Source organism: Sus scrofa, chromosome X, assembly GCF_000003025.6.
Source record: "Sus scrofa isolate TJ Tabasco breed Duroc chromosome X, Sscrofa11.1, whole genome shotgun sequence".
NCBI classification, from domain to species: Eukaryota; Metazoa; Chordata; class Mammalia; order Artiodactyla; family Suidae; genus Sus; species Sus scrofa.
This window is the reverse complement of record NC_010461.5, coordinates 110,784,778-110,790,777: the sequence shown is the minus strand read 5'-3', so window position 1 is coordinate 110,790,777 and position 6,000 is coordinate 110,784,778. Positions and strand designations below refer to the sequence as shown.

Sequence of the window (6,000 nt, the reverse complement as noted above, 5' to 3'; positions counted from 1 at the left end):
AGCCTTGAGTGCAGACTCCAGATATCCAGGATAAGCATCCTTTCCTCTCCCCCAGGCTCCATGCAGCAAGCCTCAGCCACCCTTGGCCTTACAGGCTGGCAGACCATGACAAAGGAGTCCTGCCTCCTTCAACAGATGTGTTGAAGCAAAGGTCAGATACAGCCTAACAGTTAAATAGTAGACTGAAAGATATGTCTTAAGAAAATATCAGTTGTTCCCGTTGTGGCTTAGTGGTTAACGAACCTGACTAGCATCCATGAGGATGTGGGTTTGATCCCTGGCCTTGCTCAGTGGGTTAAGGATCCGGCATTGCCATGAGTTGTGGTGTAGGTCGCAGACGTGTATCGGATCCTGGTGTTGCTGTGGCTATAGTGTAGACTGGCGGCTACAGATCTGATTGGACCCCTAGCCTGGGAATCTCCATATACCATGGGTATGGCCCTAAAGAGACAAACAAACAAAAGAAAATATCAAAATGAAGCACAGAAATATAAACAGATGAAAAATACAGATAAGACATGCAGGATAGTATGAACGTGACTAGATGACATTTAGTTTCAGAAAAAGAAAAGAGAGAAAATGAAGCCGCAGCAGTATTTGAACAGACATTAGCTGAAAACACCTAGCAGGGAAAAATGAAAGATACACACCTAAGCACAGGTCAGGAAAACCATCGAACACCAATGACAAATAGAAAAATTTTAAAGATTTCAGGGGATAAAAGCAAGTTACCTTCACAGTAGCAATTATTAGCTTGATGGAATATACTTTAAGAATGAAGATAGATTTATGCAAAAAAAGAGAAACCTGAGAGAATTTGTCACTAGCAGAATAGTACTTAAAGGAAATGCTAATATATTCCTCAGGCAGAATAAAAATTTTTAAATGAGCAAAAGGTAATGAAATGGGAAAATAAATGGGCAGATCTGAACAAATACTGCCTTATGGGATTAAAATGTAGAGAGACTTAAAATACATTAAATAATGCATAGAATCAGTAGGGGACTACATGGAGGTAATGTTTTCTAATTTTTTGCTTTACCTAGGGAAATATTGAAAGTACTGCATGAGATTGGAATTTGATAAATCAAGAAGGCATGTTGTAGGAGTTCCCATTGTGGCTCAGTGGGTTAAGAACCAGGCATAGTGTCTGTGAGGATGTGGGTTCACTCAGTGGGTTAAGGATCCAGCGTTGCCATAAGGCGCAGCATAGGTCACAAGTGTGGCTTGGATCCAGTGTGGCTGTGGCTGTGGCGAGTGGCTGCAGCTCTGAATCAATCCCTAGCCTGGGAACTTCCATATGCTGCAGATTCGACCCTAAAAAGCAAAAAAAAAAAAAAAAAAAAACTTATTATAAGATATTGACCATAGCTCCCTGTGCTATGCAGTAGGTCCTCGTTGTTTATCTATTTTATATATAGTAGTGTGTATCTGTTAATCCCAAACTCCTAATTTATCCTTGCCCCCCTTTTCCCCTTTGGTAACCATAAATAGATTTTCTATGTCTATGGGTCTATTTCTGTTTGTTTTGTTTTTGGGTTTTTTTAGGGCCGCACCCACCGCATATGGAGGTCCCCAGGCTAGGGGTCGAATCAGAGCTGCAGCTGCCGGCCTACACCACAGCCACAGCAACGCAGGACCCAAGCCGCATCTACACCACAGCTTGTGGCAACACTGAATCCTGAACCCTCTGATCGAGGCCAGGGATGGAACCCATGTCCTCATGGACACTCGTCGGGTTTGTTACTGCTGAGCCATGATGGGAACTCCTATTTCTGTTTTAAAGTAAGTTCATTTGTATCATTTGTTTAGATTATACATATAAGTGATATCATGTGATAAGATATATCGAAAATAGCATATTATTTTGAGGGAGGGAGGGAGGAGAGAGTGAATAGGAAACTGCACACGGAGGGCGGGGCCTCTAGAGTGATGGAAATGTTTTCTTTCTTGACCTGAGTGGAGAGATCCTATTTTATCTATCTATCTATCTATCTATCTATCTATCTATCTATCTATCTATCCATCCATCCATCCGGCCAGGCATCAAACCCAAGCCACCGCAGGGACAGTGCTGGATTTTTAACAGCTAGGCCACCAGGGAACTCATCTCCCATTTTCTTTTTAACATTTTCCTGTGAGTCAGATGTCCAAAAATGTGGGGGGCGGGATAATTTTATTTTAACCGGCAAAGCTTAATATTTAGGGGTGCAAGCTTAGTTGGTGAAACTAAAAAGAAAATTAAGGAAGTGATTACTGTGAGAGTCAGGATAGTGGTAACCTTTGAAAGGGAGGAAGAAAATAGTGATTGGGGAGCCAGTTATGAGGTTTCAAGGTTGCTGACAACTTGCTTTTTTTTTTTTCATTTGTTAAAGTTTTATTGGAATATAGGTGGTTTACAACGTTCTGATAATTTCTGCTGTACAACAAAGTGATTCAGTTATACATGTACATACATCCATTCTCTTTCAGATTCTTTTCCCACATAGATGATCACAGAACACTGGGAAAATAGTATTTCTTTATGTGGTTGGTTGTCTCAGGTTTTCATCGTGATTTATCACTGAGCTGTGCATACCTGTGAGGTCCCGATGTATACATTACGATGTCACGATCGTATGAGAGTGTGAGTAAGTGCGGGTGCTCCGGAGGTTGGCTTCTCTTTCTGTCCCATACTGGGCTAAGTAAAGCACAGGCTCAGCCTTTGATCTGTTCACTTCTCTGCAGCGCTCAGAACACAGCTCACTTATCCTACCAAGAGGTAGAAAGTCTTCATCATGTGCCTGGAACTGCCTCAGAAGGTCAATCCTAAGAAGCAGTAGCCCAGAAGTGGGGGGCGGGGGTGCCCTGGAGGCTAAATTGGCTAGAGGGGCAGCTGCAGAGTTAGAGGGACACCCAAGGAAGGGGTTAGGGAAGCTCTGGTGATTGAGCTGGAGCCAAGCAGGAGAGCAGGGAAGTGGCATTCCTGGGTACTGGTCCCCACTGTGCGCTGAAACAGAGAAGGGAGGGGATTCAGTGCTCCCATCACACTTCGAGGAAAATCCCAACTGTGCTAGACTTAACAAGGTCCTATGGAAACCTTACCCAGCCTACTTCTCCCAACCGCCCTCCTGCCAAACTCTACTCTCCTCACTGCTCCAAAAAATTTATTTTGTCCCAGTGGATCCACTTCCAGAAGTTTATACAATAGATGGAGAACATGGCCCAATGTGCTGACCATCCCAGGAGCACATGTCATGGGGAAGCACGTACAGCAATGGGTCCATGCTCATGAAATCCACCAGGCTTCCCATGGCCCCGGGCCCTCAAAGCAGCTGGCCTGATGCTCTAGAAGGGAGTGGGAGGAGGGGGAGCAAGAGTGGGTCCAGAGGGCCACTGGGAGGCAAGGAGGCAGAAAGTGCGAAGGGGATCAGGGATACACGGAGGAGGGGAAGGAGCCAGAGGTCTGTTACTGGGCCCCGACTCCACAGCCATTGGGGAAATGTCTAGTCAGTTCTTTTGACTATTGATATTCTGGGAAATTTTCTACTTCTGACCAGCATGGCAGGACATGCATCTCCAAGCAAACAGGTCAGTGAGCCACAGAGAGGCCTTTGGGGATGAAGGCGCAGGTGGCAAGAACACTAGCACCAAAGACAGCCAGCCAGATTATTGTGTGGTACTAAGAACACAGCCGTTGGTCACATAGGTGACTTCCCGACTAGAGTCTGGCTGCTTCTTTGCAAGCCACAGAAAGTGAGTTTTTCCCAGATCTGGGGCTTGGGGGTAAGACTTTGACAATGATCCAGAGGGCTAGAGAGTTGTTGCAGGCCTTGTTCAACAATCAGTGACGTGGTGAATGTGGGATCTTAATCCACATGGGGAGGGAAGATAAAGAAGAGCAACGCTGTTGATGTGAATCTCATCCCAGTATCTGCCAAGTCTTTTCCCCTGTGTTACTAAGCTGATCTCTCTGGAACTGAATTTAACCAATTTCATTTTGCGGTTTTTTTCAGGTCTCCTCTTGGAGAATTATCAGGCCATCTCTGTCGCTACTGTTGGCTGTTGATGATATTCCAGAGTGAGTAGGGCAACGTCATGAATTATTGCATAACATGACCCAGTCACTGTGAGGTTCACCTACCACCATTAGGAGCAGCTGAATTCAACGTTCAAGGAGTTGACCTAGATAATCTGCACATCCTTGTTTGGACAGCTGTAAAATTCACTGAGCAGATGGCCTCCTGCCAAGGAGCAAGCTTAGAGCCTCAGAATGAATAATCATGAAGCTTGATGCCCTTTCCAGACAAGATCTGAGGCTAGTTATCCTGCCCCGACAATGACAACGACAAAAGGAATCAGTGTTCTGCAGATGAGGGAGGGAACTGAAATCAGGGGCGGGGTGGGGGGGGGAGTAAGAGGCTGCTTTGGCCTGAGTCATGAAAGTGGAGGAGGGGGGCAGGAGGAGGATTTCCACATACAAAGAAAAGAATAGATGGGGCAATCCTGAAAAGGTGGCTTAGAGTTGCTTGAATTCATTGCTGGGACCAGTCCTGGGAGGCTGCTCTGAGTTACTTTGGTGTTGGTTTTCTCTGGCCTTCCCTAAGTGTCTACAACCTCAACTGCCTTGCCAAAATTCCAAGTGCAAACCTTGGGTCCTTGACACAGTGCCCAGCCCAGTACTATCTGATCCCAGAGTCAAACACGATTCTCCTGCATCTCTGCCCTGATGTGTCTCCAGGACCAAATCTAATAGCGAAGAACTCATTTTCCTGTAGGGGCGAAAGGAGTAAACCTTGGAAGCTCCTGGAGGGGGCTGCAACTGGTCTAGGCCTGGGAAAACTGGATGAGCAAGATTTCCAGACTGAGAAGACAGGAAACAAAGGAAAAGACAGGTGCAAAGGCCTAAGAAGCAGAGCTGGGCACTGAGGGATGGACACAGACGTAGAAGGAAAGATTAAGAGCAAGGATTTCAGTACTTGAGCTGGGGCTTGAGAAATGGGCGGGTTCCAGTTGCCGGCCTGACGGGAGTGGATAGTCTTCCCGTCCATCACTGCAGACCCACCAATGACGATGTGCGGAGGCGGGGCCACAGAAAGGGCGGCTAAGAGGGCCCTGGCGCGTGACCAAACGCCTGTGGATCTGGATTGGACTGTGCGGGCATCCGTGGGCTTCCGTGAACCGTTAACTTCGGCGAGCAGAGAACATGGCGGCTCCCTTTCCCGAGAGCTCAAAACTGTAAGTTTCGTTGATTTCTTTTCGTCCTTGGCAGTGTGTAGTGTGAAATGGAGAGAGTGGGGTAGAGGGTGTGTCCTCGTACCCTTTGACAGCCGTGGGTGGGCGGCAGGTGGACGGCTTCTGGACCGCCGGCAGAGGGGGTCCGTTAGCGGTCTTCGAACGCAGCGTTGTGCTTTATGGAAGAAATGATGAAACTTTCTAATCGTTTCCTCTGTTTAAATGTGTGTTTTGATCCCGCTGCCCCCATTCGTGGTCTTAAGGTTTTGTGGTGTTTGCAGCTTCATGTGAAGAAGGGGCCTGGAGGGCTGGGGCGGCTGGCGGAGGTTGTGGGCCCGGGGCGGCGCAGAGCCTTTGGCCGCCAGGGAGCTGGTTTGGCCTTTTCTTGTTCAGTGTTGATGTTCAGGTGGATGTTGTTGTCGGGTGTTTGTTTAAATGCTGATATTGCCCGTTTTCGTGAGATTCCCTGCCAGTCGTAGAATCTCTGTTACTTTCGACCTGAAAAGAGAAAGTAAGCGCGTGAGCGATCCTGACAGGTGATGGCCCTTGGCTGCCTTTGAGCGTAATTTTGTGTTTCATTTAACAGCATGGCTCTAAGTGTAATATCATTTGTTGGTTATCTCTTCGGACTGGCCTTCTTCACGTACTGTTTTAAAAAAGACAAAAAGCCTGAAAATTTTAACGTGAAAATGAGTAGACAGAAAGCCTGGTCGGCTTGGGGTTTGTTTGTTTGTTCATGGACCTCGGAAATGGCCTTCAGTTCAGTGGAAGGGTCTTTTGCATTTT

The 6,000-nt window shown here is 46.7% G+C and overlaps 1 protein-coding gene across 1 annotated transcript in view; it reads left to right on the top strand.

Moving 5' to 3' along the window:
- Positions 4,455 to 6,000, top strand: part of MOSPD1 (motile sperm domain containing 1) — a 92,786-nt gene continuing 91,240 nt past the window's right edge. The window contains exon 1 of the mRNA XM_013983792.2: positions 4,455 to 5,217. The gene's annotated coding sequence lies outside the window, so the exon portion shown is untranslated. The remainder of the gene's footprint in view (positions 5,218 to 6,000) is intronic.